Here is a 13,131-nt window from a genome sequence, read left to right on the forward strand (position 1 = left end):
TCACAATTTTATATGTTTCTATACGATCCCCCCTCATCCTTCTAAATTCCAACGAGTACAGTCCCAGCCTACTCAACCTCTCCTCGTAATCCAACCCCTTCAGCTCTGGGATTAACCTAGTGAATCTCCTCTGCACACCCTCCAGTGCCAGTACGTCCTTTCTCAAGTAAGGAGACCAAAACTGAACACAATACTCCAGGTGTGGCCTCACTAACACCTTATACAATTGCAGCATAACCTCCCTAATCTTAAACTCCATCCCTCCAGCAATGAAGGACAAAATTCCATTTGCCTTCTTAATCACCTGTTGCACCTGTAAACCAACTTTTTGTGACTCATGCACTAGCACACCCAGGTCTCTCTGCACAGCAGCATGTTTTAATATTTTATCATTTAAATAATAATCCCGTTTGCTGTTATTCGTACCAAAATGGATAACATCACATCTGTCAACATTGGATTCCATCTGCCAGACCCTAGCCCATTCACTTAGCCTATCCAAATTCCTCTGCAGACTTCCAGTATCCTCTGCACTTTTTGCTTTACCACTGATCTTAGTGTCGTCTGAAAACTTGGACACATTGCCCTTGGTCCCCAACTCCAAATCATCTATGTAAATTGTGAACAGTTGTGAGCCCAACACTGATCCCTGAGGGACACCACTAGCTACTGATTGCCAACCAAAGAAACACCCATTAATCCCAACTCTTTGCTTTCTATTAATTAACCAATCCTCTATCCATGCTACTACTTTCCCGTTAATGCCATGCATCTTTATCTTATGCAGCAACCTTTTTTGTGGCACCTTGTCAAAGGCTTTCTGGAAATCCAGATATACCACATCCATTGGCTCCCTGTTATCTACCGCACTAGTAATGTCCTCAAAAAATTCCACTAACTTAGTTTGGCACGACCTGCCCTTTATGAACCCATGCTGCGTCTGCCCAATGGGACAATTTACATCCAGATGCCTCGCTATTTCTTCCTTGATGATAGATTCCAGCATCTTCCCTACTACCGAAGTTAAACTCACTGGCCTATAATTACCCGCTTTCTGCCTACCTCCTTTTTTAAACAGTGGTGTCACGTTTGCTAATTTCCAATCCGCCGGGACCACCCCAGAGTCTAGTGAATTTTGGTAAATTATCACTAGTGCATTTGCAATTTCCCTAGCCATCTCTTTTAGCACTCTGGGATACATTCCATCAGGGTCAGGAAACTTGTCTACCTTTAGCCCCGTTAGCTTGCCCATCACTACCTCCTTGGTGATAACAATCCTCTCAAGGTCCTCACCTGTCATAGCCTCATTTCCATCAGCCACTGGCATGTTATTTGTGTCTTCCACTGTGAAGACCGACCCAAAAAACCTGATTCAGTTCCTCAGCCATTTCCTCATCTCCCATTATTAAATCTCCCTTCTCATCCTCTAAAGGACCAATATTTACCTTCGCCACTCTTTTTTGTTTTATATATTTGTAGAAACATCTTTTAGTCGAGCAGAATACAATCTTTTGCCAATACACTGGCCACCAGCCAACCAATGAAACTAAATCCCTCCAATCTCTCGGGTGCCAGAAAGTCTGCGTTTTCCCCGTCAAAAACTAAATCTTCAATAGCACAGTGTACTATTTTGCAACTTGAGTTCCTCACTTCCTCTGCTCAACTTAAAGGTCTATGTTCATTAAATATCCATGGATCAAAAATGATAATGACAAAGTCAAAGAAATGGGAAATTAGGGAATCCATAGGATGGGTCCTTACACTAACTGTTACATACTTTGTCGTGGGTGAAACAAGCATGGCAATGGACACCAGAATGCAAAAAAGCATATCAGGCAGCTAAAGACGCACTGAAGAAGTCAGAAGTGTTGGTCCATTTAAACCCAAAGTTACCATTACAACTTGCCTGTGATACTCCACCATACGGTGTTGGAGTGTTGCTGTCACATATACTATCTTCAGGGGAAGAAAGATCAAAACTTTCGCATCACGTCCCGTAAATAGTGCTGAATCAAACTACGCTCAGTTGGGGAAGGGGGCACTGAGTATTATTTTTGGTGTGAGAAAATTTCACCAATATTTATATGGCCATCACTTCACGTTCATGGCAGATCACAAGCCCTCGACAGCTATATTTGAGCCACATAAAGGTTATCCTTCCTTAGTGATTCGAATGAATGTTTTTAATTTTAGCTGCACGTTCCTACGATATCAAATACCACCATGAGAGAGGCTGATGCATTGTCACGTTTGCCTTTGCCTGCTGGTCAGATAGCACCCGGTAATGAAAATATCTGCTATTGTGCACAGCTAGAACACATTCCAGTGACTGCAGCTCAGGTCCAATGTCAAACCAGAAATGATCCTGTGATGGGGAAGATACTGGAAATGGTCTTAAAGGGGAGGATAGTGGGAACTCATCCTGAATTAAAGCCACACATTTCCAGGGAACTTGAGTTGAGAGTACAAGGCGGATGCCTGTTAGAGGGGATGAGAGTAATAATTCCTCCAAATTCGTGACAAAGAGTATTGGAACCAGTATGCGAAGGACACCCAGGTATAGTTTGAATGAAGGAACTCTCACAGATTTACTTTTGGTGGCCAGGAATTGATGCCCAGTTAGAGGAAAAAAGCAAAACTGCGCCAGTCATGTGTGTGGGTAAGGAATGCACCACCATTGCCCCGTTACATCTATGAGAGTGGTCTGAAATGACATGGCAACGTCTACACATTGACTTTGCTGGTCCATACGAGGGGCCCATGTTCATGGTCATAGTAGACGCACATTCCAAGTGGCCCAAGGTGATCCTGATGGAAGTCAACAACCGCGGAACAAACCATCAAAAAACTAGATGAGATTTCGACCAGACTTGGGAAATCGGAAGAAATCATGAGTGACGACGGTCCACATGTCACGGCTCAGGTGTTCGAGGAATACGGAAAGATGAGTGGTGTCCAATTTTTAAAACCAATACCTTTCCACCCATACATGAATGATTTAGCCGAAAGATTTGTTCAGCCCTTGAAGCATGTACTGAAAGCTTCCAACGACCAAGGGTCATTACATCGCCATTTAAACAGCTTCTTGGCGACACCACACATGCGATTACCCAGTTCTCCAGCTTTACTGCTGATGAAGCTGAGAAGTGCATTTGCTCTACTCTTGCCGCTGGAGACGTCCGAGATAGTAGAACACAATCAGTAGTCACAGATCATAAGAGAAAGTAATTTGAGGAGACGCTTGTTTAAACAAGGAGTAGGCACTCAACTATACCACTAAGGAGAAGTGGGTTCCTGCAACAATATTGGCTCAAACTGGACCAATCTCCGCTACAGTGCAAACTGAAGATGAGTGTGTGCAGAGACGACATGCAGATCAGTTGTTAACTACACTTATCGATGTGCCAGCGTAGTGTACGTCAGAACTATGTTAAGAGGAAACACCATCCATAGATCGGGTGGCTGCTACTTCTGGGAAATCCACTGAAGCAGAGATTGCTGAAGAACCCTCTGCTGCTACTAATCTTCCTTCTGCATATCCAGGCTAGAGACAACCAAGAAGAACCTGAGAGTACCTTGAAGGTCAAGAACAACCAAATCTCTGAAGTGTGCAGGCAACCAGTGCAGAATCAATGCCCACCATTTGTATAATAAGTTAATGCCTGGCTTTGTATATAGGTTTTAATGACTATGTAAAAAATACTATAGTCATTTATTTGCTGTGTTGGATCTTAGAAGAAAAGAGGGAGGGAAGTTATATCTGTGGGTTATTATTGTTGTGCATGGTCACTTTCAGAGTTTAGTCACCTGGCAGCACATGAGATCATCAGCTACTTCGCAAGCTTTGCATTAGTCTAGACCAAGCCTTTGTACAGTTCATAACCACCTAATAAACCTTTGTTGATTATTGTGTTCAACCCACGTGCTTCAGCATTTCCATTCTTTATCCGGCAAGTATAATACACAATGGAAAAAAAAAAATGAAATGAAATGAAAATCGCCTATTGTCACAAATAGGCTTCAAACGAAGTTACTGTGAAAAGCCCCTAGTCACCACATTCCAGCACCTATTCGGGGAGGCTGTCATGGGAATTGAACCGTGCTGCTGGCCTGCCTTGGTCTGCTTTCAAAGCCAGCGATTTAGCCCTGTGCTAAACAGCCCCTTGGAGAATTGAATACAAAAATAGGGAGGTTATGCTTCAGCTGTACAGGGCACGAGTGAGACCATATCTGGAGTACCGTGTACAGAATTAGTCTCCTCATTTGAGGAAAGAAGTGTCAGCATTAGAAATGGTTCAGAGAGGGTTTGCGGGACTGGTATCAGGAACGGGCGAGTTGTCTTATGAGGAAAGCTTGGAGAGGTTAGGCTTGTGTCCACGAGAGTTTAGAAGAGCGAGAGGCGACTTGATTGAAACCTTTAAGATCCTGAGGGGTATCGGCAGGGTGGACATGGAGAGGATGTTTCCTCTTGTGAGAGAATCTAGAACTAGGTGGGTCACCGTTTAAAAAATAAGGGGTCGTTTATTTAAGTCGGAGATGAGGGCAGAAAGTCTTTGAATATTTTTTTGACAGAGCTATATAGATTCTTCATAATCAAGGGGGTGAAAGGTTATTGGGGGTAAGTGGGTGGTTACAATGAGATCAGCTATGATCTTGTTGAATGCACGTCAGCCCGATGGGCCGAGTGGCCTACTCCTGCTCCTAATTCGTCTGTTTGGATATATGTAGATGCCACAGGTAAAGGGTAAGGTGGGCGTCGTCAACTTTGGGCAGGTATTCAGAAACTAAAAATCACAAGGTGGACAAGAAGAAATCGCCTCGCCACGCTGCCCTAGAAAGTGGCGCGAGCATCTCATTTGCGAATCCTAAGGCAGAACGCGATTGACCGATTAATCTAGTCCTGATATGAAATCATTGAAGCATCAGACAAACTGCATTCTCTTTTGGTCCAGTCTCCCCACTTCTGTAATGAGTCAGCATTTAGCACAGTGGGCTAAATCGCTGGCTTTTAAAAGCAGACCCAGGCAGGCACGGTTCAATTTCTGTATCAGCCTCCCAAACAGGTGCCGGAATGTGGCAACTAGGGGCTTTTCACAGTAACTTCATTTGAAGCCTACTTGTGACAATAAGTGATTTTCATTTCATTTGTCTTGTTTACTGATATTGGATATTTACTTAATTCTTTTCGGGTTGAAGTACAATCGATGGACAAGTGCCTGAATCTGGCCAAATGAAGTGCAGCAATAATGCCAGCAAGCGAAGCTTTTGCAGAGGATCACTTTGGTTTAAGCAATGTCGATGATCGGACGACTCCTGATTCTCTGGACAAGTATTGACATTGGGTGGGGAGAGAGGGGGTGGGGCTGCAATTTTCTGGAGGTCACCTCAATTTTCATTATTTTTTGGCAGGTTTTCAGCAGGGTTTTTGCCAGCGACGGGGGTTTCAATCGAAGGAAGATGACAAAATCTCTGCTTCTGAAGACTCTTGAACCCGCAACCGGGGCAGGGGAAAGTCTCCAGCCTCTGGTCCGTTGGGGACAAATTACTACTTGGGGAACACCGACCATTCATTCTACAATCAGCGACACTCCTTGAGATGTAACTTTTAATTGTTTAATATGTTATCAAGTTTCTAGTTACAGACCATAACTCTACCAACCAGCTTATAAGTTTTGCCCACCCCTTTTCTGTGTGGACATTTCAAATATTCAGCCGAATTAGGCCAGACGATTGCCTATTTCTAGCCCCATGACAATGACCTGATGGGAATATTCCCCCTGTAAACTAAAAATGCAAATAACAATTATTGAGGCCATGTCACATATGGGGCTGAATTCTCCGTCTGGGAGACCATGGGCTGGATTCTCCAATTTTGAGGCTATGTCCGGAGAAAGTGTCTAGTTTTACAACAAAAAGGTCGGCACCGCCCCCGCACCGATGCTCCGCCCGGTGGGGGGCTAATAATGTGATGGTTTGTGGATGGGGTTGGGCAGGGTCCCCATGACATATGAGCGACACCCTCAGTGAGAAGTGGCAGGGCATGGGGCCGAAGGCGTGAGCCCGCCTTGTATGACAGCATCCCCAGTGAGTGATACCTAACTGTTCGCCATCGCCCTCAACACCCCCTCCCCCTCCCCCCCGCCCATCTTCCATTGGGCAGGAGATACAGAAGTCTGAGAACACGCACGAACAGACTCAAATACAGTTTCTTTCCCGCTGATACCAGACTCCTAAATGACCCTCTTATGGACTGACCTCATTAACACTACACCCTGTATGCTTCACCCGATGCCGGTGCTTATGTAGATACATTGTGTACCTTGTGTTGCCCTATTTTGTATTTTCTTCTATTTCCTTTTCATTTCGTGTACTTAATGATCTGCAGAGCTGCTCGCAGAAAAATACTTTTCACTGCACCTCGATACACGTGACAATAAACAAATCCAATCCAAAATCCAATCCAAAGGATACGTGGCCTGTCAGAAGGAATGGCCAGAAGATTTGCAGAGATCCCCGGGCAGACGGTGGAATGTTATCCTAAAGGTACGAGTCAGACTTTGTCAAATGATGAAGAGCATCAAAGTTCATCTCACAGCGAGTCGTCATCATCCTCTGTCCCGTGGATAAAACCATTGATACTGCCAACCCAGTCCAACACCCAGTGGCGATCCTGGTCAGATCCTCAGAGTGGGGGGGGGGGGGGGGAGAGTTGTGGCAATGGGAAGGAATGGAAGGGTAGGGGGAAGGTGGGGTGAAGGAGTGAGGACAGGATAAGTGGAGTGAAGGACTGAGTGGGACTGAAGGGGCTCACCTACTCCCACTCTCACCCTCCCCCACTCTTAATCCCACCCACTCTCACCCACTCACCCTCTTCCCGGGCTCCTCCAGCCTCCGCCCTTCTCTGGACCCACGGTCGAACTCTCCGCGGGATCTCTGCAGGGTTCCCCAGGGTCCAGAGTGGCCCAGTTTGTGAACCCCTGGGTTAAATTGCATCGCACTCAAAATTAAAAAGGATAATCATATGGGCCGCTAATTGTGATACTTTATTCTGGTAATGTATGTGTAGCCAGTATGTTCTGGCCCTGCTGTGGTAGCACCCGCAGCATGGGGTGCAGCAAAACGGACAAATGACCATTGGCCTTCAGCTGGACTGGAAGATCCCGGCGGAAGCGCAGGTCCGGAAAATCCTGGCCCATGTTACTGTGTAATAATTGTGCCAGTAGGAATAAGAAGCATTTCTTATTTTTTGCCTACTCTCCGATAATACTTGAAATGAACCAGTCACCAAACTGGGTTTAATCCAGCCTTTGTGAGTCAGTACACCAATTTAGCATTAAAAGGCTATGAATTATTAATAAATTGTAATGGATCCTTGCAGGCAATGTTTGCCTGGTAGCCGATGTTGCATGAATGGCTCCCATTTATAAAGTTGGCGCTAAGGTCTTGAAGAGAGTTGGCAGAGATCTTAGATGGAGCAGAGCGAGGAGATATTGTCAGGAGAAACTCAACTGGTTCAGTTCACACAATAACATCAGTCTCACGTAGCTGGCGAGGTTGGAGCAGGAGTAGAAAGAGGATCAGTGGAAGAGAACAGTCATAAACGAGCAATCACCATGTCTTATTGTACCACAAGAATTAATTATCCTCATCATAGAGTTGTGTGTGAAAAGACTGTGGCTCATCAAGGAAGTAGCGAATGAATCATGACCTGCAAGCAAGGAACTATATTAATGCGACACTGCTAACTGCTGTAAACGTGATCATAGAATCATAAAATTTACCATGCAGAAGGCCATTCGGCCAATCGAGTCTGCACCGGCCCTTGTAAAGAGCACCCTACTTAAGCCCACACCTCCACCCTATTAGGGGCCAGTTTAGCTCAGTGGGCTAAACAGCTGGCTTGTAATGCAGAACAATGACAGCAGCACAGGTTCAATTCCCATACCAGCCTCCCGAACAGGTGCCGGAATATGGCGACTAGGGGCTTTTCACAGTAACTTCATTGAAGCCTTCTTGTAACAATAAGTAATTATTATTACTATTATTATCATCCCTGTAACCCAACCCAACCATTATGGACCTAAGGGCAATTTAGCATGGCCAATCCACCTAACCTGCACATCTTTGGACAGTGGGGGGAAACCGGAGCACCCGGAGGAAACCCACGCAGACGCAGGGTGAATGTGCAAACGCCACACAGACAGTGACCCAGAAGGGAATTGAACCTGGGACCCTGGAGCTGTGAAGCAACATAGCTAACCACTGTGCTACCATGCCACCCGCGATGGACCTGTTGCTAGTTTTACCTCAGGACCCATTCCAGGCAGTGGAAAAAGGCTTGAGATGGACCAGCCCTTCTGCACCACTCAGGTTAAAGGTGCCCTGTTTTCCCATGCTGGTGAATACAAACTAATCCAACAGCAGAAGAGGATTTAAATGTTCTCCGAGAATGCCACATTGTCAGAATATCGAATGCCACAATTGTACTTAGTGTATTCAAGTATCTGTGCAACATCCCACAACGTTTGTCATCAAAACGAAGGTCACCACAAATGTTTTCCACTCCGTTAGATAAATCTTCCCATAAGAGAGGGTTGCATTTCTACGGTGCCTTTCATAACCTCATGATATCCACAAACACTTTGCTACCGATGAAATATTTTTGAAGTCTAATTGAGTGGTGAGGTGTTGGGAATGGAGCTGGGTGTCACCAAAAAGATAAACCTGGAGAGTGCAGTGAAAAATGAAACCAAGAACCCAAAGCTGCATTGTCAGTGGTCCTGTCTTTTGGATGAGCAATTAAACCAAAGCCTGCCATCCAAAGTGGATGTAAATGACACCATTACACTATATTGAAGTAGATCAGGAAACCTATCCCTGGTGTCCTGGTCAATATCAACCAGCACCCAAAATGTATTATCTGGCCATGTATTTCAATGCTGTGACCTTGCTTTGGGTAAATTGGCTGCCATGTCTGTGAAGTTACCATGGCAAATTGAAATAGCCATTTGATAGCACAGAACTTGTGTGTTTCTGAAAAATGAGGTATTTTTTGTCAAAGATTTACACCATGTGATCATCTGGACAATTCGCAAGAATACCAAATGTAACGAGAGCAACAATTTATACCATATGAGAAGAGAGCACTGATTGGTTGGCAAGCAGACTCTTATTGGTCAAGGTGTTGCCATGGGGAATGCGGCAGTTGATGGTGACTGAGAGTCAACTGCAAAGCATTGTTTGAAATATAAATGTGATTGGAAAATTGACCAATCAGAGTCAAGATGCCTGATTTAAATTTCAAACAATGCTTGTCAGTTAACTGTCAGTCACCATCAACTGGTGTATTCCCCATGCCAATGCCTCTGCAAATCAGAGTCCACTTGCCAGTCAATCTGTAGTCTCTGGTAGTATAAATTGTTGTTCCCTTTACATTCTGTATTCTTGAGGAATGTCCTGATGAAATTCTTCAACAAAAGATGGCTCCTTTTTCAGCAAAAATAAATAGATTTGAAAAGAATGTCACTGGCTGCAAATTAATTTTGGATATCCTTACTTTCAGTTGTTCCTTTTTCTGGAGCAGTCAGCATGAGTCCAGCATTTCCTTCTTCTCCCGCCCTCCATCGTCATCTCTGGAGTTCTCTGAAGATCCATCTTTTGTTCAGCTGCTCGTCCTCATCTATGCATTGCCCTTGAACAGGGGGTAAACATCTGCATTATCCAAAATCCCGCTACCCCTTCTTACCAATTCCCTTCCCCCAAGCCATCTTTTTGTTGTAAATCTGTCTGTCTGGCAGTAAGTCATGGATGGGCAAGACTGTCCGTCAGGTAAACATCATAAAAAAACAAAGCCCTTGCTTTGTGCTGATGGAAAAATGGCTGTACCCTTGCTGTTCATTTCAACACCTCAGTGACTGCTTGAGTAGGTGGAAACAAGCTGTTTATAACCTTGCTACTCTGTGTTTTCCACAGCAGAGGTTCAAACATCATGGGCTGGATTTTACGAGGCACCGTGGCCCCATTTCCCTCACCCCCACGAGCAGAAAATTTAATGGGGAGATCACCCAGAGGGAAAAGTATCTGCCCCACTGTCATCTAATGGTCAATTGGCCATTACTGGGTTGGAGGTGGAATTTGCACTCCACAGAGACAGGAGGTTCAGCATGGGAGAACTGGCAGCCTATCAGTTAGTTGACAGCTCTGTCGTTCCTGCAGTGCTGGGTGGAATTGGCGGCCGATGTTGAGACTACACGCAACCCCCAAAAGAGATCATCACTAGAACCAGACAAGGAGGAGGAATTTCCCAGTGTCGGTGGGACTGGCAGATGATGGTGAGGGGGGGTATGGACCAGGTTTGAGGAGTTTGGGTGGGTGGCAAAGGGGGTGAGGGGGGGGTGGTAGGATCACTTTGGAGGGCATGTCTCTAATGGACACAGGAGACCTACAAATGACATTTCACCACCTCAGTCAATTCAGCTAAAGCTGCCAGGCTTCCAACATGTTATGGACCTCCCTCCAGCTGGGTAAAGTAGTGGTGGGGGCAGCATGAAGCCCTTTGAAAGTGGAAGGACATATTGAGAGACTAGTTAGCCAACCAAATGAAATCTTGGGCTTCATAAATAGAAGCATTGAGTAAAAAGTAAGGATGTTATGCTGAATCTTTCTAATGCTCTTGTTGAGCTACAACAAGAGGATTGCATTCGGAAGAATGTGAGGGTCTTCGAGAAAGTGTAGAGGTGATTTAGCAGAACGGCTTCGAGGAGGAGGCAATTGGCCAGAAGGTTAGGTTGAAGAAGTTAATATTTGTCTCCTTGGAGCAAAGGATGTTGAGGAGTGTTTTTAGAGATATGTCCATGATTATGCAAGGTTTAGATAGGGTAGGCAAAAAAAGCTATCCCATCAGCAGATATTTAAATACAATGGTACATAGATTTAGTTTTTAAGAAAGAGTTGCAGGGGGATGTAAGGAATAACATTTTTATGCAATGCGTGGTAGTGACCTGAAACTAACTGTCCATGAAGCTGGTGGAAGGGGAGACAATGAATGATTTGCAAAGGAAATTGGATGAGCTCTTGAGGGAATGTAACTTGCAGGACTAGGGGGATAGAGAGGAGAAATGGGACCGACTGGATTGTTCTACAGGGAGCCAGGACAGACTCGGTGGGCCAAATGGCCTCTTTGTGCACCATAATGCTCCATGACTCTAGGACAGAGTTGTTTTCTTTGGAACACAGAAGGCTGAGGGTACACCCAACTGAAATAAATGAGGGGTCTAGATCGAGTGGCGAGGAAGGCTCAATTCTCCATTGTTGAGGGGGCGCTAACCAGGGGTTAGACTTGGAATGAGCAGTAGGAGGTTTAAGGGGGATTTGAGGAAAATAATTTCACTCAGAGAGTCAATGGGAACATAGAGCCCAATGCCTTAAAATGTGGTAGATGCAGAAACATTGTTTAAAATGTACTTGGATATGCACTCGAACCGCCATAATCTTGCGGATACAGATCAAGAACTGAAAAATAGGATGTTGCTGGATGGCCAATTGCCAGCCAATATGGACAAGAGGAATTGAATAGCCTCCCTCTGTGCTGTATATTTCTATGATTCTCTGACTCATTCCGTCCACCCTCACTCATTACTTGTTCTCCTGTTCACTGCATTTGAAATCCATTTCCTCATCGACTGATCTCTCTTCTGACAATCGGGTGAGAATATCCCCAATTTTGTTACGCTCCCAGATAAGGAGAAATGAGCTGCCTCCCCCTTATTTTTTCAGCCTCCTAAGTTGGTCACAACAGATATTTGTTTAAATTTCTGTTCCTGCGGACACTTTTTCCCGAATCCAAATGTATTTACTTTATATCAGGAGCCAATTCAACTGGGCTTTCTGGAGTCAAAGAAAGAGTAAATTTATTAATGACTAAACCCCAAAGAAAATAACAGAGATGTAACCCTCGTACGCATGCACGCACACACGGAGGCAGAAATGAGAAGTTAGGTGTCCAAAATAAATGTAAAAAAATATATCCAAATCAGTCCTTTGTTTTCCCGTTGAGATGTAGGTGGTGATATGTTGTGGCCATTAAGTTGGATGATTTTGAGCGAGCTGACGTTGTCAAATTTTCAGGCTGTTGGAGACACATGTCGGCTTGTCCCAGAGGGAGACATGACCTGGCTTTCTCTGCTGGGTTAACTGAAGAGGCCGTCCTGTTTCTTTTTGCTTGTGCATGCTGGGCAACTTGCCTCCAGCAAGGGAGAGAGAGAGAGAGATCATTCTTACTTCGTTGTTCTTCTGCTTTCTGTCACTGACTCGCCTCTAGCCGGTGTTTGTTAACCCATTTGTGTCTTCCCGGGAGAGGAAATACTCATATCTTGCATAGATTTCTCAACCTTCTACACATTCTGAGAGAAAAATCAAGAGGGAATGGGTGTTTTTGGATGTCCGATCAGTTATCCTCTCAGACCCAGGAGATTAGTCCAACCTTTTGCATTTTCCATAACTTTCTTTCTGTTTGAATTATACCTTGTCACCGTTTCAGGTATGAAATTCCTTGTCCTCCCAGGAATGTCTGTCCATATAACCCGCAAAGAGCTTTTCCAGACAGTGGTCACTTTGCAGCATTAGCCAACTTTTGGTTCGTGTCTTTTGCTTCTTTATTTAAAAAACACAGCTGTTCCTTAAATAATTCAATATGTCCATAGATAGTTGTCAAAGCTGCAGCACAATTTCAAGACACTCTGAGATCTTGTCCCTCCTTGCCTCTGGCATGCTGTCCCGCCTTCTTGACTGTGTCTTATGTGGAGGATATTGGAATATTTATTTCTGCATTAGTGTGATGAATGCTGGCAGTTTCGCTACACCTTTACAAGAGCTCAACAAGCACACACTTGAACCAATCCGTGATGATCGACGGTAAGCCCCAGACTAAACTGTCTGAAAGACAATCATGTGCGGAATGTTACATAACTGTGGAAAAGACATGCACACGTCTGTGTGAAACAGCAGCAACAATCAGCCACAGCAGATGAAGAGAGGCTATGAGCGTAGTGTTCGATTATCCTGCGCTTGATTATATGAATTTGCGTCATATTGATGGCCCACTGTGCTCGATTGGTTAAGTCTGGTTGTGCA

This window comes from Scyliorhinus torazame, chromosome 10 (assembly GCF_047496885.1).
Source record: "Scyliorhinus torazame isolate Kashiwa2021f chromosome 10, sScyTor2.1, whole genome shotgun sequence".
NCBI classification, from domain to species: Eukaryota; Metazoa; Chordata; class Chondrichthyes; order Carcharhiniformes; family Scyliorhinidae; genus Scyliorhinus; species Scyliorhinus torazame.